We start from the raw sequence: 24472 nt of genomic DNA, 5'->3' as shown, positions 1-24472 counted from the left end.
GAATTTAATTTTTTACTTTGATTAATATGTGTCTCGGCATGTTTCTTCTTGAGTTTATCCTGTATGGGACTCTCTGTGCTTCCTGAGCTGGGGTGGCTATTTCCTTTCCCATGTTAGAGAAGTTCTTGACTATAATCTCTTCAAATATTTTCTCAGACACTTTCCCTTTCTCTTCTTCTTTGATTCCTATAATTTGGATGTTGGGCATTTAATGTTGTCCCAGAGGTCTCTGAGACTGTCCTCATTTCTTTTCACTTTTTTTTTCTTTATTATGCTCCTTGGTAGTTATTTCTACCATTCTATCTTCCAGCTCACTTATTTGTTCTTTTGTCTCAGATATTCTGGTATTGATTCTTTCTAGTGTATTTTTTATTTCAATTATTGTGTTGTTCATCATTGTTTGTTTGTTGTTTAGTTCTTTTAGGTCCTTGTTAAACATTTATTTTACCTTCTCCTTCTGTGCCTTCATTTTTTTCCCCAAGATTTTGGATAATCTACTATCGTTACTATGAATCCTTTTTCAGGTTGGTTGCCTATTTCCTCTTCATTTATTAGTTCTTGTAGGTTTTTACCTTGCTCCTTCGTCTGTTACATATATCTCTATCATCTCATTTTTGTTGATGGGTGGAGCCATGTTCTTATCTTGCTGGTCATTTGGCCTGAGGCATGCAGCACTGTAGTTTTCAGGCAGTTGGGTGGAGCCAGGCCTTGGTGCCAAGATGAGGATCTCCAGGAGAGCTCATATGGATTAATATTCCCTAGGGCCTGAAGTTTTCTGTTAGTTCAGTGGCTTGGACTCTGCATCCCTACCACAGGTCCAGCTCAGGCTGGACCCCCAGCCTGTGAGGAGGTGTGACCTCCACTTCCTCCTACTCCACCATCTTGACTCTGCCACTAGAACTGGAGCCACGTTAGGTAGGTCCAGCTCCTCCAGTGCAGGTCTTGAGGCATCAGATAGCTTGGACCCAGGCAGGGAATGGCCACAGCCAACATGGCTTGGGAGGCCCCTGCTCCATGCGGGGGCCTCTTCAGAACTGTCCTCTGAACCCAAGATAAGCCAGGGGACCTGATTGCCCCAAAGTCCCCACCAGAATGAAAGACCTGTGGTGTAGGGGAAGTGGAAGTCCACTTTACAGATTTGAGATAACACAGTTGTGTTTGAATTTCAGAAATATTTAGAGAAAATATATTTATATATGTTCTTTTTAAAGTCCAGAATTTTAGAAATGTCAAATGCTAAATTTGGCCTTTTGCTGTGTTCAGAAAAAAATTAAGATTAAGGTACACCTTTTAATATATCAGCTCACAAATTATCAATAATTCACATAAAAATGAGACATCTCAGTGTATTATGAGTTTTATTAACCTTATTTCATTTAGAAAGATGCAGGTGTATTTTATACTGCCATAGAAGTGTAGAGCATGAAATTTAAAGATAAATTCTTTAAATCTGATTCTCAATTTGACAAAAAATTAACTAGATGCACATGAATTATTGTTTTCTCAAATATTGTGACTTTTAGCCATACCACTACTTCATTTTAGTTTTTGTGAAAGCTATTGATATAAAACCATTTGTCATTTGAAATGAACAGTTAAACTGTCATGCTGTAACATTTCTGTTTATCACTTTTAATATTACAAAGGGGGCTTAAATAAAAATATTTTTCATTGCAAGCTTGTTTACTGTGTTGATAACTAGGATCAAAGATACAATGCTTTGTTTTCAAACAATTTATTTGAAAAATCAAATTTATGTAGGTAATTGAGTTCTTATGATTTGGGAAAATTTTTGTAATTATATCTTATGATGTTCCTTTATAATGTTCAACATTTTTCAAACTATATTTAAAGCATGTAGTTTTCTATTTCTACCTACAGTTTTCTATTTCTATTTCTACTCCTTCCCAATATGTTTATAAATAACTTTTTTTCTTGAATGTTTATAAATTAATGATAAAAGGGGTGTTTTATCATTTTATATTTGATATTTTACATGATAATAAAGTTTAAGAAGGATTAATAATGGTTAAAAAGAATTAATAAAGTTAAAGTTCTAAATTTGATCTCTCAGTGAAATAGCAAAATCTGTCTTTGGAAATACAAGTTATTACACCTTGATGTGTAATGAAGATGCTAAGGAAATATTAAATAAAAAATGGTATTTTATTAATTGTATAATATTAATATAGACAAATGATGTATCAAAATTTCCTAAAGTAGACCACCTTGGATACATACGTACTTGAAAAGCCTAATTACTTAATTGTCAAAAGTAGATCATATCAATTCCAGAGCATAAATAAAAAAAATAATTGTTCAAAATTGATAAGGTAGTTGTAGGAGAATGACAAGGGGCAAGACATCAAGGATACTGATATCAGTGTGATGTATAAGTTTTCTTTTGCTGCTGTAACAAATTACTGCAAAGTTTGTGGTTTAAAATAGTACAAATATATTCTTACAGTTCTGGAGGTCACCAGTCCAAAATGGATTTTACTAGGCTAAAATCAAGGTGTTGGAAGAGCTGTGTTCCTTCTTGGAAGTTTTAGGGGAGAATCAATCCCTTTTGTTGCCTCTTCTGGCTTCTAGAAAGTCTATACATTCCTCAGCTTGTGGATCCCTTCTGTCTTCATAGCCAGCAATGGCTGTTTGAGTATTTCTCACATCACATCATTCTGACACTGACTCCTCTGCTTCCCTCTTCCACATTTATGGACTCTGGTGATTACATCAAGTTCCTTGGGATAATCCAGTATCATTTCCCCATCTCAGCATTATCTGATTAGCAACCTTAATTTGATTTGTAATCTCAATCCCCCCTTATCATGTAAACTAAAATATTTATAGGCTCTGGGTTTAGGATGCGAACATTTTGGGAAACTATTATTTTGCTTACCACTAGTGATGAGCTATAAAAACTAGTATTGTTAGGCACAGAAGAAAAACTATAAAAGGCTGAAAAGCTGTATATGTTAAATATTATTGCCTTCAAATATCTTGAGATGAGAAAGCATATAAATTCTGAGTTTAGGTTGACTTTCTTCTCATATTTCTTAGCTTTTCTTGTTAGTTTTCACCAGTTTAAGTTTTAATCTATATGGTTTAGTGTATGATATCTAAAATTCCATCATTATTGATGGTTGGGACTGTTAGTCTTCTATCATCTTCCTCTGCTGGCCAGGGTTATTAATGTTTAAAGCAGCCAGAGAGAAAATAAAAGTATCATATGTGATCCCTCTAGTGTAGAATAGTTTGGAAGGTTCATTTATCAACTTCTTTGTCAGTACTTTGACCTAATTAGTTGGCTACTTTAAGAGATCCCAAAAACTAATGAAATTACAGCTGCTTTTGATAATGATGTTAAATTATCTCCAGGAGTTTATTTAAGCACACCTTATTTGTATATGGTTGAAAGCTAATATTCAATGTAAACTACATCTACTTTACTTCATAATTTTTATAAAATCAAGTTAAAGTGGATAAAAATAATTCAAGGTCTATATCCTTTGTCAGGTTACCTTAACACCTCCCCTAAATGTTTCAGTCATGTATTGTATTAGAAGACATTCTGTATCTGGAAAACATGTATAGTTGTTTTTTTTTTTAATTTTTTTCCCATACAATTATAAACCATCAACCATTTATTATATATATAATGGATATTATCCATATATAATAAGAGAATTTCAGGATTTAGGTACTGGAAGAGAAATAATGGAATACTAATCTTAACCTAATTTAGAAAAGAAAAGATGTCTACATCAAGTTAAATTTAAAAACCTATGCTTCACTTTCTGAGCCTTTATTGTGTTTTATTCTCACTTCATCTTAAAAAAATAATATCATTACAAAAATGGAACCCTCCTACACTGTTTGTGGGAGTGTAAATTGGTGCAGCTACTATGGAAAACAGTATGGAGATTCCTTAAAAAACTAAAGTTGTCATATTACCCAGCAATTCCACTCCTAGGTATATAAGATGAACACTCTAATTTGAAGGACACTCTACTCAATATTCTGTAATAACCTAAATAGGAAAAGAATTTGAAAAAGAATAGATACTAGTATATGTATAACTGAATCACTTTGCTGTACACTTGAAACTAGCACAACATTGTTAATCAACTATACTCCAATATAATTTTTTTTAATTTTAAAAAGATACATGCACCCCAAGGTTCAGAGCAGCACTATTTACAATAGCTAAGACATGGAAACAACCTAAATGTCCATCGATAGATGAATGGATAAAGAAAATGTGGTATATATAATACATACAATGGACTATTACTCAACCATAAAAAGAAATGAAATAATGTCATTTGCAGCTTCATGGATGGACTTGGATATTATCATACTAAGTGAAGTAAGTCAGACAGAGAAAGATAAATACCATATGATATCACTTACATGTGGAATTTTTAAAAAATGCTACAAAATGAACTTGTTTACAAAACCAAAATAGACCAACAGACATAGAAAACAAACTTATAGTTACCAAAGGGGAGGTGGGGAGACAAATAAATTAAGAATTTGGCATTGACAGATACAAACTATTATATATAAAATAGATAAATAACAAGGGCCTACTGTATATCACAGGGAACTATACTCAGTATCTTTTAATAATTATTAGTGGAAAAGAATCTGAAAAAGAAACCCCCACCATCACAGGTTACTCAGACATTGTGTTAAGTTCTTGGGAAGTAGCAAGAGTTACAGAGGTCTTACAATCACACATATTTGAAGAGATTTGAGCTAAGGGCAGAAAAAATTAACTTGGATATTTTCTCTTTTCCTCTCTGTCCAACTGTTACACTTACACCAAGACAGGTAAGTTCATATACTCCTTTGTTTCATAGTGAAGTTGTCTGACATTAGAGAGGGCAGATCTGAAGGCCTTTTAGATTTTTGTTTGGGTTTGGTTTAGGCTCCTGGACTTAGATTATAGACAACAAAAAGGTGAAAACATTTATGTTTTCCCTTGCTGCCCTACATCTTGATAATTTATGGTTTCTGATATATTGATGCCAGAAAGGGAGATTTAGAAGAAATCATATTTAACATTGGCTTTCTGGAAGGCACAAGTCTCATAGGCCTCCTGAATTTGGTAGCATAGACTTGTGACTTATTAGATAATAGAATGGCAGTGTGACTCTAGAGATCTCAAAAAAGGCAAACTTTTGTGTATGACTCCAGTTGCTCGTTATGAATTGTACAAAAACACTGGGGCAAGATGGGACCTTTGGAATTGAGAGGTAATTGAGAAAATATTTTAATACAAGAAAAGGATCATTTATAAAATCTCCATAAATTATATTTCTTATTCTGACTCAGGTTTGAGACACAGCAATGCCTCACCTATGAGTAAGCTGACAGACATATGAGGTCAATTACCTATGATAAGTTTTTCTTAGACAGAATGTTCTTCTCTATTGTACCCCAAGGTCCCAAAGGGCAATGGTTGTAAGAGCCAGTACTGGTGTTGCTAACTAGGTAGTGAAATGAAGATGTTCTTATCAGAAAAAATATGTTTGAATGGAAATACAAATACTTAATAGCTATGTATCCTTGGTCAATTTACTAATTTTTTCTAAGGCTCAGTTCCCTTATCTAGAGAATAGAAAAAAAAACTATTGTTCTTATTTTTTTTAATAATTAAAGTTAATAACTATAGAAAACAGTATGGCTATTCTTAAAAAAACTAAAGATAAAGTTCTGAGTACTTACCCGGTACATATTTGTTCCAATTTATTTCCTCTTTTTTTTAGAACAAGTGATTAGAAAAATACATTAAGGTAGTGTTCAAGGATTTCACAGGGCAGAGAAAAGAGTCATTTGAATAAGTAGGAGGAATTTAGGATAAACAAACTTTTAAAAAAAGAGAAAAGAGGAGAAGGAGGAGAGACAATGAAGGAAGAAGAGATCATAGATTGAGTACAGCTGAGGGAATGATTTGCCAATACAGTAGTCTGATTCACCTATAATATAAGGAGTATTTGGAAGAATAATTGGAAACCACTCTGGGATGAACGTCTGGGGCCAAATTGTGAAAAGCTCTCATGGCATATACATAGGCAAAAAATATGTTTTAAAATCTGACTGTGTTCTCTGAACAGGAAGCAAAATAATACTGTTATTGCCATTTTCATTTGGCTTCAGAGAATGCTTTGCATCTCTCAAGACTGCTAGCAAGCACCCTATCTGGTAAGAAGAATAAGCTCAATACAATTTCGGTAAATGAATGAACAGATGCTAATGGAAAGAGATTTTCCTTTAAATAAAAGTAGGTTGCATCTTGACAAGATGGTATCCTATTTAAATAGCTCTGTGATCGTAAACTATCCCAGAAGTAGTAGGAGCCCAACCCAAACACCTACACATGGCTATTTAAATTTACATTTAAATTAATTAAATAAAAAAATCAATTCCTAAGTTGCACTGGCCACACTTCAAGTGTTCAATAGTCACATGTACCTAGTGTTTACTGTATTTGAAACTTTAGGTTATATAACATTTCCTTCCTTAAAGAAAATTCTATGAGGTAGGGCTGAATTTATAGTAGTTTAGATAGTCTTATGAATGTAGGTGCATTCCATTATGCCCCATAGGAACTCCTTTTATCCATTTATTTGTTCATTCATCCATAGGGTGACTGACTTCTCCCAATTTTCTCTAAACTTTCCCTGTTTTAGCAGGGAAATGACACAAATCTCCCCAGCTCTTGTGGAGATTTACATTGGGGATCTGACAGTGATTACTTCTTGAGTATGTCCTTGTCTACTTCCACGCTGGTTTTCTCTACAGTACTAAGAGTTTACATTGATTTCCTACCTTGTACTTTGATCTTTCATTTTGTTTGCTACTGTCTCATTTCTCCATTGTTCTATGAGAAATAGGGCTTTTCTCCAAAGACAAGACTGTGCCTGGGATGTAACATCATTGTCAGCCTCTTTTTCATGGGGCTTTTTTTGTTTTTCTTTTTTTGCATATATTTTATACAATGATGTATTAGTCTTTTCATGAATAAACTAACATTTGTAGATTTGACCATTTTCTGGTGTTTACTTGGAATATTGCATAGTCATGTGCAGCTTGAATAATTGCTCTTGTAAAGAAGATTGCCCAATTTATACCAAAGTGCTTTATTCCCATGGAAATTAAAGCTTCAGAATTTCTATTTGACTGCCTCTGTAAATGTTTTCAGTCTTTCTTGTGTCAAATCAAATTGAGTTTTTCTCTGTTCCATTTTGATGTGACAGTGTGAAGTGTTCTATCACTGTACCATTTAAGTAGGCAATTTCACAATGATTCCATGTGTTCCACTTTGGTCACAGGTAAGACTTTTCTTTATAATACCACTAACACATAAGGTGTTCAAACCTTCATAACCTATATTATTGGAGAAGAAGAAGATTTTGAGATGTCCTAAAACACCAGAAAGTGAACTGCATATTGGAATGGGATGGACAATGGCTGAGCAGAATCTGGGAATATAGACTGACCATCAACAGTAGGGACTTATTTAGAGTAGACTAAGTTGCAAGATAATAAAATAGAACTACATATGAAGTGGCTCAATAGGATAACACTTTAGTTTTGCTTTCATAATTCCCTTAGGGGGTCTCTAGGTCTATAAGCATTGGGGTGTAGCTAGAGTTTATCATCAACTTATTTAGGCACACAAATAGGTAGAGGTTCTTCTATCTTCAATTATCTTCCAAGGTCACTATATTTGCTCTGGTTATCTATTGCTACATAAAACACTATCTCAAAACTTAGGGGCTGAAAAAAAGAGACAAAAACACTCTCACTATTTACCAATAGCCTCTGGATTCACCTGGTAGATTCTTCTGCTGGTATCATCTGAGCTCACTCATGTGACTGTTGTCATCTGCAATCTCAATTTGGTCTTCATTCCCATACCCAGTAGCTCAGATGGAATAGCTAGAGTAGTTCAAGGCCAGCCAGAAATCCATGATGGCTACATTCAAATGTCTGACAGCTCAGATGGGATTGCTGGGCCAGGTGAAAACTGTCCAGAAATTTCTCTTTCTCTACATTGTCTCTCCAATAAGGCAGATGAAATTCTTTTCATAGAAGCTCAGGGTTCTAAGAGGGTAAATGTTGAAGTTATCAGGACTCCTAGAGGCTAGGCCTTGAAATGGGACACATAATATCAATTGTATTTTATTTACCCAAGAAACTCACATGACCAGCAGAGATTCTCATCCTGATGAAAAGAGTGGCAAGGAATTTGTGACCAGATTTAATACCCCAAGGCAATTGTCTCTATCCAGCTAATTGAAGGGAGAATGACCATGGGAAGGACATAAGAAGTTTTAATGAGTAGGTCTGAAAGTGGCATGTATTATTGCTATTCATTTTCTGTGACCACATATTCATCCCATTGTTGTCTGCATATCCCCTTTGCAATGAGAATTATCAGCTTCTTCCATTATGAGGTCAATTATATTTCTGTGAATCTTAAATTTGGACTTAGCTATTGGATTATATTTCGTTTTATTTTTTTTTTTGAACAAGGGACACAGGGAGAAACCTGAAAAAATGAGTGAGTTTGAGTTCACCTTGTCTTGCTGCTCTTGGAAGATCCTGCTTCCACTGCTATCTGAAGTCCCAGATAATCTGTTGGATGCTGAGAGACAAATGGCTCAGAATTTCCCATTACTCCAGATGACAGCTAAACAACTTCCAGAAGGAGATCCACAGATGAATGAGTGGACTCAGCAAATCAAGAAAACTTCACAGTTGTGTCTCATCCAAATTATTAATTTATAGAATCATGAGCTAAACAAATGGTTGTTTTAAGCCACTAAATTTAGGAGTGCTTTGTTATATACCAAAAGCTAACTGAAACATACTCTATTATTTAGAACTCAGTTCCACCTAACTACAAATGAATCTGAAATGTGTATATTTTAGTTGTGCACCAAGGACGAAGAGAAATCTGATTTAGATGAAGTTAGCAGTCTGCCACAATGCAAACTCTTATTCATCAGCTATCCATTTGTACCCTTCTTTTCATGCATTCAGATAAAATACACTCAGTCTCTTTACTAGTTCCATCCAATTACTGCATTCATCTAAAAAGAAACAGAGTTTTCTGGTACTAATATGTTATTTCCATATTGCCATGATGTGGTTTTTATCATAGGCTTACTTATAAAAGAAAAATGCAAATTATCTCTCCCTGCAATTTACCCACTTCTAATATATAATGGCAGAGCAAGAAAAGATGATACATAATAAAATTTCTTATTTATAAAAGTAATCAAAATAAACACATAATAATCATTCATCCATAGAGGTGATGCAATTCTGCTGAGAAAACATTGTGTGACCCAGATTTTTTTTTAATATACCTTGGATCTTCTCTCTATATGGAACTTGCTTGTTTATGGTCTTCTGTGGCCACTGGCTCCATATTCTGGGTAGTTCTTTCTTGTCCATAATTTGTATGGTCACGTTCTAAGTGGTCCATTAGGAAATAACTTGTACCAGTTTTACTCTATTTACTACCCAGGTTTTTACCATCACAGATTTTTTTTTAATATCAGGCTCATGGTTTGTCTTAAAAACAGCTCAGTAATCTTCTGATCTTTTTTGCTTACATTTAGTACCATATGCTAGTAATTTCCACTGAATTTATTTCCAGGAAAGAGTTCTTAGAATTATTTTTATATTTACCTCTTTTTCCTCATTGTCTGTCTCATTTTAATAGGAGTCATTCAACTTTGAGGTCATATAAAACAATATGACTGGATAGAAAACTTTCTATTCTATGTTTTGGGATCCAAGGGCAGTTAAATTTTATGCTTCTGCAAAGCTGTTAATTCCTTGACTCAATCCTTTATAGCTCTGCTCTGAAAAAGCCAATTCTTATCTAGCTAAGTTATTTTTGTTAAAACCCTGCTACATGCAGCAATAAGTAAACCCATACTAAAATTCTATATCAGTGGGTTTTACCCCATCATTTATCCTTGAACTACAGAAATGGTAGAAACTTTGCCTTCTGAGTTACTGAAATCATAGTGTTACAAAGTGTTTTAAATCAATGTATGTCATGAGAATTCCTTCTAGTCTCTGATATTATTTTAATAATTGCCTACCATATGACAACCAAATATTAATACTGATTTATGTATTAATTAGTGTAGGCTAGGTAACAATGCCAATTAGATTCAAACTTATTCTATGCAATAAAAATGTATTTCTTGCTTACATAAGAATCTTGGGTAGTATCCAGGTAAATAAGGCATTCTGCTTCACATATTCAGAGACTCAAGATAAAGACTGTATTATCATCTTCAACATGTGACTTTCTACCTCACCATCATTTTCTCTGTCCATTCAGAAGAGGAAGTAGCATGAAGAACTTTTTGTGTGAAGTTTATTTGGGGAAAAGGGAGAGAGATTCAGGCAACTTTTATCTTTCATTGGCTAGATCTGGAGGATATGATTACACCTAACATCAAAGGGGTTTGGGAAATGTAATCAAGCTGTGTGTCCACAAGGAAGAGCCATATTGGATAATTGTTAATCTCAATTACAAAGATCCTCACTACTAGGGAAAACATAGGTCAACTTAACACTTGTTCATTTGGTTTTCAGAACATCTGTCAAATGCTGCTTGCCAGGCTTTTCCTTCTCTGGCATAAGCTCATGGTTGCTCAATCTACTATGCCATTTGCCACATAATCCTCCTCCCTCTACTATTCTTCCTGTGTTAATTGCAATCCTGTACTTGAGGCAGTCAACTTTCTTATGAATCTTTTTATCTTGGCTTAGTCCAGAAGATTTTGCTAAGAGTCCATCATATGAGTTTATTTATGTTTTTACAAGTAATTAATTTATCTTCCTGCTTGCACTGAGGGAGTATTTGAACCGAACTTGTTTATATTCAAATGATATCCTGACACACTGCTTTCATCCTCCTTGGTGAAAGCAGTGATGATCTTCCTGAGCAGAAGAATCAGTAAATCTTTTCCACTCATATACTATGAATTAACCTATCTTGTAACACAGATCATGTGCATTCCCAGACTACAATATTAGCAGTCTTGCAGGACAATTTCACATCATTGGGGTTTGTTGGCTACTTACTGAATCTTTTAGCAACTTCTTAGGATTAAAAAAAAAATCACACTAAAGAACTGACCACTGGAGTCATAGAGTAAAGAAAATATGGCTTTGTCAATGAGATTTTTTTCTACTTGCAACTGTAAGCCAAAGCAACTGAGTGAAATAATGTAGAACCTTTCAAAGTCAGAAAACTGTGGGAGGTGGAAATTTATAAAGGGATAATTTAGAACTCTAGGAGAAGCCTAGCCCCATAGATCATTCACAACCACCTAATAACCCTTCTCTGCTTGTTAAATACCACTATTTATGATAAACAGGATCATTATGACAATGAAGCCTGAATTCCCTTTAGGGACAGGTGCAAATTATTGGCACAATTCAAATTTCCTCCAGGCAGAGATTAAAATGGTAAAATCCAGGAAAATGAAGTCCTAAAGAATGGGCAAAGAACAGAGATCTAATACTTAAAAAGATAAATTCAAATGCCTCATTCTGGCTACAAATTACAACTGAATACCTCAGAAATTGATCAGCAGAACAGAAATCTATTCAGTTTTTCTGTAGATTCTATTGTCAGAGACAGCTCAATTCAGGCTGTTAGGGTATGTGTTTGCTTAATTCTTAAAATAATCTCTAAACCTTAAGACTTAAACAAACAAGAAGAGGCCTCTTGAACAGAAAGAACAGAATGATGGCATGCAGATGGAAGCAGTTATTCAAAAAGCTTTTCCAGGAAAGGAGACTCACCAAGAATGAATTTCAATGGTCAAGGCAGATTCTTTCATAAAACACAACTAAAAGCCTCAGATTGTAAAACCAAAAAATTTAGACTGCAATGACAACTCAAGAGTAGCTTGTTTTTCCTTTCCAATTCACAATGATACCTGTTATGAATTAGTGGCCATTACGTGTTTACAAATGGAAGTTTTTATTACACTTGCCTTATATACTGTCCATATAAATATATTGAATATCCTGGGCTTAGTTTAACTTATCATTTAATAATAAGTTGTCATCCTTTGGGAAGTTACAACCAGATTTCACAGAGGAGCCTCCCCATCATCCAGAGATCATGGGTATGAAATTGAATGCAATAACATCAAATTTTGCCTTCCCTTTAGGAGGAGTTAAGTATACATATTTATATCCTTTGACATATTGAGTCATTAATAAGAAGTATTATTTTTAATTGGGTGATTAAAGAATCAGACTGAGATTGATATTCATTGGCTGCCTTTCTCTTAATAACAGTTCACATTTTCCAGACATGCTGCTTTATTGAGATTAATCCTCCCGTCCATGTTTGAAAATGTGAATGATTGCTGTAATGCAATTGAAATGCTCCATCCCATGATTACAAATCCAATTACATTTATGAAACTTTAATATCTCTTTACTGCTAGATTTGAATATGTGAGCATGTAGCCTTAGGAAACACCAGAAAGATATCTATCAGAAGTAAGATGGGAGTTTTCCAAGAAAGGATCCAAAACTAGTTGTTGAACAGAGATCAAGATGGCCAAGTAGGAGGACACTGGACTCAACTCCACTCACAAACACATCAAAACTACAACTAAATATATAGAGTGACTCTTGATGAAATCTACCTGGGGACCTGCATAACAGCTCTTGTACAACCAAGGTTATAAAGAAAGATCCACATAGTACATGGTAAGAAAGTAGAAGAAGCAATCTGATTGGGACCTACAACCCAGAGAGGGACACAGAAACAGGAGGAGAATATCACAGGCTTGATGATCCAACATTTCTACTCCTGGGTATATATCCAAAGGAAAAAAAAAGCACTAATTGGGGAAAAAAAAAACTGTATGCAACCCAATGTTCATAGCAGCATTATTTACAGTAGCCAAGATAAGGAAGCAATTACGTGTCCATCAACAGATGAATGGATAAAAAAGAGATGTTTTATACATATATATATGCATACATACATGCATACATACACACACACAATGGAATATTAGCCATAAAAGTATGAAATTCTGCCATTCACAACAACATGGACGGACTTGGAGGCTATAAATAAGTCAGACAGAAAATCAAACTCTATGTATTCACTTATATGTGGAACCTAAAAAATAAAACAAATTAATGAAATTAAAACAGAAACAGACTTATAGATACAGAGAGCAAACTAATGGTTACCTGCTGTAAAGGGATGGAGGGAGGGGCAAGATGGGAAGGGGATTAAGAGGTACAAACTACTATACTAGTAAATAAGTTACAAGGATGTAATCTTCAGCACAGGGAATATACCCAATATTTTATAATAACTTTAAATGGAGTATAATCTATAAAAATGTTGAATCACTATGTTGTACACCTAAAACTAATATAACATTTTAAGTCAATAATATTTCAATTACAATTTTTTAAAAGCATTGAGCTAGGAAACATGGCTAAAACTCACACCTGATCACATTGTTGACTTAGCCAAGTAGTAATTAAATGTTAAAATTTGTTTCATATATTGTTTGCATTATTTTAAAAAACTGATTTGAAAGTAGTTTCTGATATCTACAACCAGAAGTATTCTAAATGAAACAACAGATGAGAAAAGGAGAATGGTTAATGGTTAGACATGAAATAGATATATTGTTAACATTTTACATAATCAAAAATATCTAAACTTTTAATTAATATTATTGACCATATCTAGATTTGCCTGAAAAAAAGCATCCAAATATAAATGTTGTATACCTGTTAAAGGTTTCTCTACCTCTTTCAAAAGAACACAATTTTAGACAACCTTATGAATTACTCCTCTAGAGACTCAGTCATTTGAATCAAAAAAATTGCCAAAAAGCCAAAAATATAAGTAGCTCATGTAGATGATTTAACATTAGAGATGTGAATAAGAGCAAGCAATCTAGGTGTCTGAAGAGTTTTCGTGACAGAAGGAAGAAGCACAGGAGGGAAACAGACTTAGTGATAACTTCCAATTGACATGCATTATGTTTCCTTTTTTTTTTTAATTGGGGTATAGTTCTTTTCCAATGTTGTGTTAGCTTCTACTGTACAGTGAGGTGAAGTAGTGTTCCCTGTGCTATACAGCAGGTTCTCATTAGTTATCTATTTTATACATATTAGTGTATATATGTCAATACCAATCTTCCAATTAATCTCACTCTCCCTTCCCCCCTTGGTGTCCTTACGCTTGTTCTCTACATCTCTGTCTCTGTTTCTGCCTTGCAAACTGGTTCATCTGTACCCTTTTTCTAGAGTCTACATATATATGTTAATCTATGATACTTGTTTTTCATGTTGCTTTATTTCTTACACTTGATTTCTGATATTCCTCACTATAACCTTCCAAGCAGGTGTGAGGATTTTCTTTGTTTGCAGATGCATACAACAAATAGTTGAGCCCTTACTTGTGTCAGATATTTTTAAGGACATGTAACTGGGTACACAATAGTTATCAGTCCCTGCCTTTTGCATACTATGTTAAACTTCAGATGGTCAATTACCTTGCCCTAGAGTACAGAGTTAGTAATTAAAAGAACTGAGATTTAAAGCTAGATTTCAATGACTTCAAAACCAAACATCTTTTTACTCCCCCTAGAATATCCAAAGAAAACCATGAAGAATATTGAAGTTCACACTAGTGTACATACCCTAGAACGTCAGAGGACTGATCTTAAGGCTATGAGGACTAAAGCATAAGCTTTAAGTATAGACTTCAAAAGTAGAGATAAACTATGAGAGTTAAATGCACACAACTATCCAGAAATGACCCACAATTTTGGCTCTTTTACCTAATAATTGAAAGGGAGTTCAGGAAAGAAATTTAAATATTATTATTTTTATCCACCATATGATTTCACTTTTTCAAGGCAGTTGCATATATATTAATGTGTGGTAATTACAGTTATTCTTTCTTAGGAATAACATGAGTACTGAGCATTGTAATTAAACTTCATTGGCATTTTCATATAATGAGTTCACTAATATCCCCCATTGGCTGTTATAAATATGTTATTAGATATATATGATTCCAATAGGTCATATAGCTGTTGTGATGTTAGAGAAAAATAAAAATTTCATGAAGTTTTAAATTTTGGGAGCTTTCGTTTTTGTTTTTGGATATTCAGTAAAGAGAGGAATATTATGCTGTATGTGAATGTCACTGACTCAGCAATGCCCAGGCAATGAAAATAACTTCTTATATTTACATTTGCAATTTAATTATATTATCAGTCTAGTAGGAGGTTCAAAGCAAAGTTAAAGGTTATCATCTCTTTCTGTTGTTCCTTAGGAATTTGTTCTAAAAAAACTTACTAAAAGTAAGTAGAAACAACTAGTTCCAGTCCTATTATCTTTCAAGTATCATAGGAATAACCCAGTATTTTAATCTCAAGGATTTATTTTACTTGGGTCAGATCTTATGCTCTTAAATTTCATGAATTTAATCTGTTCTTTAGTAAAGGAGAAGATCAATTTAAGGAAATAGAATTTTACAATTAAGACAATATATTTAGCATCTTTATTAATATTAATACACAAGGAATCTTGATATCTATATTTATGTAATTATAGCTTATCTTAGCAACTGACATTTTATAATGCATTGTGAGTAGATTAATAATTCTATAAATCTAGTTGCTTATGTAGAAAACTGCTCATAGGGGGTCCTATTTATGTTCATCTAACTTCTGGATGACATAAATTTTCTTGCTGCTAGAATTCAATTTGAAATAGAAATTCTCAGTGAATTGACAGTTCTATGTGAACTGGAAGTATAAGGTGTTTATTGTGTCAAGATGGTCCTTTAAGAAAAATGAATGTGCAAATCTTAGGTTTTACACTTAGTAGCTGCACCTTCTTAGACATGTGATAACTTTTTTAAGTCTCAGTCTTTTCATGTAGTAATGAACTTAAAGAGCTGGTGTAAGAATTAAGTAAAAGAAAACATATATTTGACAATGTCTGGGAGTAGGAAACACTCAATGAGTATATTTTCACATTTACATTGAAATGAATGAATTTATATATATTTTAATTTCTTTTTTAATTGAAGCATAATTGATATACAATATTATATAAGTTACAGGTGTATAATATAGTGATTCACAATTTTTGAAGGTTATCTCCATTTATAGTTATTATAAAATATTGGCTATGTTCCCTGTGCCGTACAATATATACTTATAGCTTATTTTATACATAATAGTTTGTACCTCTTAGTCCCCTACCCTTATGTTGCCCCTCCCCCCTTCCCTCTCCCCTCTGGTAATCACTAGTTTGTTCTCTATATCTGTGAGTCTGCTTCTTTTTTGCTATATTCACTAGTTTGTTGGATTTGTATTTTTAAATGGTGAAATTTTACTGAGCTAAAGTGAAGAAAATAACAAATGTTTTCTTTAAAAGTTTGTCATTGAATTAACCCAGACAACAGAATTATTCTGCATCCTAACTAAACAAAATACATTATGTCTAAGTTCAATAGTAAAAGAAATCCTTATTCATTTCCAGTTTGATAGCTTCACATAACTTATATGAAAGTACTCTATGACATACAAATGACTGGAACATGTGAGAACTTTCATAATTATGAATAAAATTTTAAGTATATATGAACCAGAACATGTAGCTTTTTGACCGACCAGAGGTCAATGAATAACAAATGCCCTTTAAAAAGAGCTATATTTTGCTTTATTTTTTTCTGTTCTAAGAACCATTATTTCTAGCTGCTTAATGTAGAACAGAGATTAGTGGCTCTTTTTGCAGATGAGTGGGACAATTTATACATCTGAAATGTTAATATTGTCATTCTCTTGGAATCCACCTCTCTGTAGCCCTGAGCATTCTTGTCTACATTTTCTTAACTACTCGTAGATTACTATTGTTATCTGTGTCAAGGATGTGGAAGTCATAGAATGAAGCCTTTTCCTCTTAAAACAAGAAGTAATTTCTTTCTTTTCTATTTTAGACTTCATTCATCATGAGTATAAAGGAAAAAGGTAAAAACAAGGTCATTGATTTTTGTATTGAGGAACTATTAGTACCAATGATTTATATCACAGTGTTATTATTAGAAAGATATCAAATGATGTCTGTAAAATAATACAGAATGGTTTAGTCATTTTCAGTTTCTGGCTATATGAGGGTGATGTTCTTAAGAAACATAAAGGCTAAATATTATAGACCACACACATTGATCTCCTGTTTCAGGAAAGCTTCTTTTCTAACTCCCCTAAGTCATCATGGAAAGAGAAAATAATATTTTTTTCACAGGAAATAATGACAACACCCTCATTAAGACATTGGATTAACAGCCAATGTCTTAATGTTGATTAATTCCTAGTGTCAGCTGGTGCTATTTGCACTGTGCCTGAGTCACAGATCCTACTAGCTGATACTCTTTCCTAGTTATTAGTTTGTATCATTCATATCTATTTGGCAAGTTGTACTGTGGATTGGTCTGCAATACAGTTTGGCACCTTGAATAAATATATTCACAGTAATCCCTGATGTGGTAAAATGGTCTGTTTTGTATATCAGATTCCAATGAAACTAAATGCCATTCTCAGAGAGATGTGATTTTGAACTGGTAAGACATGAGAAATTGGCATTGGGAATAAGTAGCTTTTATGTCAAAGTTGTCAAACCAAACTTTTTTTGCCACTTTTTTTTGGCTGTAATTCTTCTTTATACTAGATGGCCTTGTTTTTTAGATGTTTGTGAAAATAATATATAAATATTTTCCCCCTGATATTTTTCTTGCACCTTATCTTGTGATGTACCTTGTCCAAGTTTCTAAACAAGTGAGGATAATTAATTTGTTCTTATAAAGACTTCTTAGTTTATTTTGTACTAAATTAAATTGTATCATCATGCAACTTGATTTAATCGTAAACTTACTTTATTCATTTCTATAGTAGTTTCTGATGTGCTAGTCTATGGAAATGTAAAGATGAAATGACATAGTCCCAAGTTACAAAGTTTGTACACATGAAACATAGTAATTATAATATGTATGATAATTCTACAGTGGCACTCTGCATTGGATTTAATACATGTATGGAAGAGTAAGAAGATATAATTAAGTATGGAATGATGAAGGAATGCCTTATTGGAGGGAGGTTAACTTGAGATTTGAAGGATGAAGGTGTTTGACAGTCATAACTGAGAGGGTTTAGAAGGGAACAACAGTTAGAAGCATATGAAGGACTAAATAAATTCATAAATGAGTTAATAAAGAAGTCTTTGTTTCTTTTAATACTCAAAATTTGCATATTAATTTTATAAAGATATAATCAAACTCCCCATTTTCATAGGGAAATAAAATTATATTTACAAGAAATGGCTTCTTTAGAATTGAAACCTTGGAATTTAATAGTGTTTTGGGGAACATTTATAACTGTAACTTAATTATTAGAAATTTACAAAAATGTAACATATATATCAATTATTATGATTGGGAGTAAAAATATCCACAACAATCCGACCATACTTGAGGTTAAATCAGAATTTGTCCAAAAATATCTTTATATGTATTATTGTTCTGTGTGCATATTTATTTTTCTCAAAGGATAAAAATATCCTTTGAGAACAACAAAAGATCAGTAAGGCCATAAACATTTATAAAATGAACAGGATATTGTATGGTCATTTATGAATGTATGTAAGTTATGCTTGCGCTATTCCTGGCAGAATTCATCTGAATCTCTTCATTCAGGCTGTGTCTGATTCAGCTGTTCTAGTGTTCAAAGCCGATTCTATAATCCTAAGCTTATGTGAGATGTGTAATATGAACTCTAATAGCTGGAAGAAAGTGCTCATGTTATCCAAATATCACATTTCTTATTTGTTCCAGCCGAGGGGTCATTTTCTAACAACTCTTCCCATATTCACCATAAAAAAATTAAAGAAAGCAATAAAGAACTAGGGACCTGTAGGAATTTCCACCAATTGTTTTAGAAAATTCCTACAGACAAATTTATTAATGATAAGAATCTGTTCGCCTGAGCAAACAGTCCATTTACCAAATAAAAGATTTTCTTCAGGTTTTGTGCTATCCCAGTTAGCTCCCAAGCTAAGACTCTGTCAAGGTCATGTTCTCCCTTACTACAACAAGTTTGAGTTAAGTTTTGCTTTATTAACAGATTCCCTAGTGATAATCTGGAGAGTTCAATACAGGGAATATGATGAGTGCAGTGTGGGACATATTTGATTTGAAAGATCTGTGAGACATCAGTAGCCACTTGAAAATATGTGTGGAGAACAAAAGAGTTGTTAAAAATAAAGATGATTTTTGATAAGGCTTTCATTAAATCAGGATTGTATCATTCAGATGAACAAAGTATGGGTTCTGGTCAAAAAGTTGTAAACTAATAATGAGTACATTTTTTATAACCTCCCATACCAAACTTCATGGACACCTTTCCCCTATGAACATCCTGCACTTTATGAAGTCCTGCCATGTCAAGCTCATTATCAGTTTATCATTTCCATGATTTGGCTGTTAATCAGGGTGCTAGCACCACATACATTATTATTTAATTGATTTATCAGCTGGGTATTATTCTATTATATATATGTAACATGATTTATAAAGCCAGTCATCTATTAATGGACATTTGGAGTGTTATCAGTTTTTTTACTATTACAAACTGTGCTGCGATGAATATTTTTTGCTAATATTATATATATATATATATATATATATATATATATATATATATATATATATTGGCTTATATTTGACAATATATCTGTAGAGCAAATTTTTAGCGGTGAAATGCTGTGTCAGGTTTGTGCATTTAAAAATTTGATATATGTTTCAAAATTTCCCTTGAAAGGATCAAAAAATTGTACTGAGTGACATCAATGATGTTTGAGAGTGTTAACCAGCAACACCCACAGAAAAAAAGAACTAGGGAAAACACAGATTACTGAAATTAGAAACTAAGTCAGTAAATAGAATAATGGAAGATAATAGCAAAATATCCAAAAGTTGGGGATGAAGTTAGCTTGTGTGATTAAAATCAAAATATGTATGATAAACTTACCATTTTTAAGGGCAGTGATTTCAATGTTGGTTAGTGACTGCAGTTGACTATGATAAAATTTTACTGGTCTGTACTAGACAAAAAATTTTTGAAAAGATTAAAGATGACAATTTCAAAGCATTTAGCTCTAAAATAATATGCTGTATATTGATTTGATTTTCTTCTGATTTATTTGGTGCTAAAATATTGATATTAGGTGGCATTTATTTGTTGCCTTACATTCCTATTCTCATTATAATACCATCTTTCATCCCACCTTTTTTTTCTTTTTTTACACTTTTCTTAGCCAAAAAAACTCAAACAAAGAAAAATCACTATCACAGGCGAGAAAATAACACAGTATAAAATAAGTCATTTTAGAAATCTAATCAAATGAGCAGGTTTTAGTGTCAGGAATCCATAACGTACCTTTGTTTAAAAATTATAGGACACAGCTTCCCAATGTGACTCTAAAGCTTCCTTCATCATAATTGTTTGAGAGGCTGCTAAGAAATATCCCTGAGAACTCCCTCAGAATTACTAAATCAACATCACAGTGTGTGTGGTCTACAAGGTCAAAGTATTACCATATGATCCCTTTCACACTGTAGTATATAAACTAGTGATACAAAAATATATATATATTAGTCAACATATGTGAAGAAGGTGTGATAGAAAATCATCAATGTGAGACTCAAATAACATGATTTATCAATATCTTCTAGCACCACTAGTAGACAAAGGTAGAAGTGGCCCATATGCATATTTATATCTGGCCTTATTTTGGGACAAAAATAGATCATCATTCTTCTCTAATTACAGAATATATAGTCCCGAGATGGAAACATGAAGCAATGCAAAAAGGACACCTTTTTTTTACAATAATTTGAATACGGAAAATGAATCAAAATGAGTGTCAAGATGATCATAAGTGGAAAATAAAATACATTGGCCAAAGAGAAGACTACCATCTAGAAAAATTAAAGTAGTTTTTGAAGTGTTTGTAGAAAATTTGCATGCTTATTACGGTCATTAAGAAAGAAAGTAATAGGAAGAGACAAATACGAAGATAATAGAAATAAATATGACCCAGAGAGACTATTGGGTCATTCCATATTTTGAGACTGGAAGAAAGAAAGTAACTCAAGAGTGTTGCAAAGCTCTCAAAAAAAAATTTCTGGTTATGCAATTATAATTTGCTTTTATGTTGGAAAAGAAGAGGAGGTGCCTAAAGCATTAGTATGAGAGTCCAGGGTGCTCTCCAACAGCTACAACTTTTATAAACTTAAGTGAAATGTATAAAAGATGGAAATAAGAACTAAGCATAACTAAAAACAAATATAAATGAGAAGCACAAGTATCAGAAAAGCCAAGGGTTACAGAAGTTTAAGAACAACAGTGAAAAAGTTATTTTAATCTCTGTTCTGACAGTAAGGTGGAAAAAATTGTAACAACCGCACTTAGAACACTGTTCCACAATTAATGGATGACAAAGAGAGAGTAGAGCTATTCAATGATAATGTGTCCATCTGTTGTTGTTACCTGAAAAGAGAAGATGGACTATTAACAAAAGAATTCCCAGAGATGAAAATAACTGCTAAAATAAACCAATATGTCCTAGAGCCCTAATTCCCATGCTCTGAATGGGTTATACTCCACAAAACTTAGAAGAAAAGATGTGAACTGATATATAATTTAAAATACTATATTCTTACTCAGCTTGTCACCATATTCTATCACAGTATTCCATAGTAAATATTCAAAGGAGAAACTCCAGAGCAAGCCTTAGAGTGAGAAGTGATTAAATAATTTTAATAAGAACACCATTGTAAATTACTGAGCCATACTCTGAATCAGGGTTGTTTTGATTATCTCCAGAATCTGCCCGTCTGTTCAGCGTTAGGTCACTTTGCTATGCTCAGTGGTTCTGACTGATATACTTACATTGCGTTTATATTCAGGAAAGTCATCTCTCATTGGAGCTAATCATTAACATCTGATGTATTTTTGAAGAACCTGTATATCTGGTGAATACAAAGTATCATGGAATACAATAATTTTTCTTGAAATTTGAATTTGTATTTCTGGATTTCTTATAAAATGCCAAATTTTCATGTAAGAAAAATAATGATAACCCTAAAATAACTGTTTACTTCCTGGTATTTTATTTATTTATTTATTTATTTTTTTTTTTTTTTTTTGCGGTATGCGGGCCTCTCACTGTTGTGGCCTCTCCCGTTGCGGAGCACAGGCTCCGGACGCGCAGGCCCAGCGGCCATGGCTCACGGGCCCAGCCGCTCCGCGGCATATGGGATCCTCCCAGACCGGGGCACGAACCCGTATCCCCCGCATCGGCAGGCGGACTCTCAACCACTGCGCCACCAGGGAGGCCCACTTCCTGGTATTTTTAAAAATAAATATAGTTTTTATCCATAGCTCTCAGGTTCCATACACATTCTGTTTCAAGTGCAACAACGAAACTGTAGATTAAATATTTCCTTTTGTTTTAGCTTCCTTCCTGCTACTTCATGCCTCTCTTACATATTTAACTTTATTGTTTTTATTTTATGTCAGACATTTCATACAATTACAAGATTATAACACATGGACAATTAGCATTCTCTGAACATATTTCAAGAATTCAGCAAAAGATGTGATGTTTAGTATCTTTGCTTTTCCCATATGCCTATATGCATAAAAAGTTTTATTAGAAGAATTAGCTGTAATTTTGGATTATGTGCCATAAGTACATATATACTTATATTTATAAAATGAAAGACTTGTCCAACTCTGAGACTCAATCCATCTTACAGATATCAAATTGTTAAACAAAGTTTCTCTTAATTTAAAGATTTTGGGTCATTTTATTTTATGATTTCTGACTTTGTTTTTTGTTGTTGTTGTTGTTGTTCCAAAATGAACTAGTGTTTTCAGGAGATGGAAAATATATTAAATTCCTATTGCAGCTGTGACATATTAGCACAAACTGGTAGCTTAAAGTAGCATAGATCTGGCTTTCAGAAGTTCAAAATAGGTTTCATCATGTTAAAATTAAGATGTCACTAAGCCACTCTCTCACTTTGTCCCAGTGGGAAGCAGCCGCATAGCCTAGGGAGATCAGCTCAGTGCTTTGTGACCACCTAGAGAGGTGGGATAGGGAAGGTGGGAGGGAGACACAAGAGGGAGGAGATATGGGGATATATGTATATGTATAGCTGATTCACTTTGTTATAAAGCAGAAACTAACACACCTTTGTAAAGCAATTATACTCTAATAAAGATGTTTAAAAAAAGAAAAAAAAATAGATGTCACTAGGGCTTCATTCCTTTTTAGAGGCTCCAGAGGGGAATCTGTTTCCTTGCCTTTTACAGTTTCTGAGTATTTCTCACATCCCTTAATTCATGATCTCATTTCATCTTAAAAGCCCACAAGGACCATTCAAGTCTTTCTCTTACAATATTACTCCTACACAGGCTCCTCTTCTGCCTCCCTCTTCCACATTTAAGGCTTCTGTCATTACATTGAACCAACCCAGATTACCTGGGATAATCTCCTTATTTTAAGGTCAGCTGATCAGTAACCTTAATTTCATCTGTCACCTTAATTTGCCAGGAAAGATACAGAACTCTCAGGTTCTAGCAATCATGGATATCTTTGGGATGCCTTTCATTCCTGTCTATAACAGAAGAAAATGATTGTTTTGCTATCTTCTAAAATATATATTCAAACTTTGTATTAAATTATTTTAAATATAACATGATTTGAATGAAAATATTTAATAAAAGTGAGTCACAACAACTGGAGGGAACAGGACTTACTTACAGAATGACAGTGTAAGTATCTCAGTTAACTCTCGCCACCGCAAAACAAGAATTTAACCAGTAAAATTATAATTTTTAAAACATCTTTCAAAGTCCCTAGAAATTTGCTCAGAATAGGCAAATTTACAGATATGAGAAGTATATTACTGGTTGCTTAGGACCAAAGTCAAAGTGGGGCAGATAGGAAATGGAGATTGACTGCTAAGTGGCCCAAGATTTCTTAAGGGGAATGAAAATGTTATAACATTTGATTGTGGTGATGGTTGAATATCCTGTGAATTTACTGAAAATACTGAATTATATAAACTGTGAGTTATACAGTATATGAATTATATCCTTCTATTTCCTTCCTTACCACGGTACAACTATTGCATATTGAATTTTTTTGCCACTTATCTCTATACTATATTTTAACTTTTGATATAATTCATCATTTCTGGTTCTAATACAGATGATTTCCTATTTTAACCTCTACTATTTATTTCTCAAGAATCAAATTCAAACTAGATTTTGACTTAAAAATGTAGAGA

Source organism: Mesoplodon mirus, assembly GCF_964341445.2.
Source record: "Mesoplodon mirus genome assembly, chromosome: 2".
NCBI classification, from domain to species: Eukaryota; Metazoa; Chordata; class Mammalia; order Artiodactyla; family Ziphiidae; genus Mesoplodon; species Mesoplodon mirus.
The sequence above is the reverse complement of the archived record's forward strand: the minus strand, read 5'-3'. Positions refer to the sequence as shown.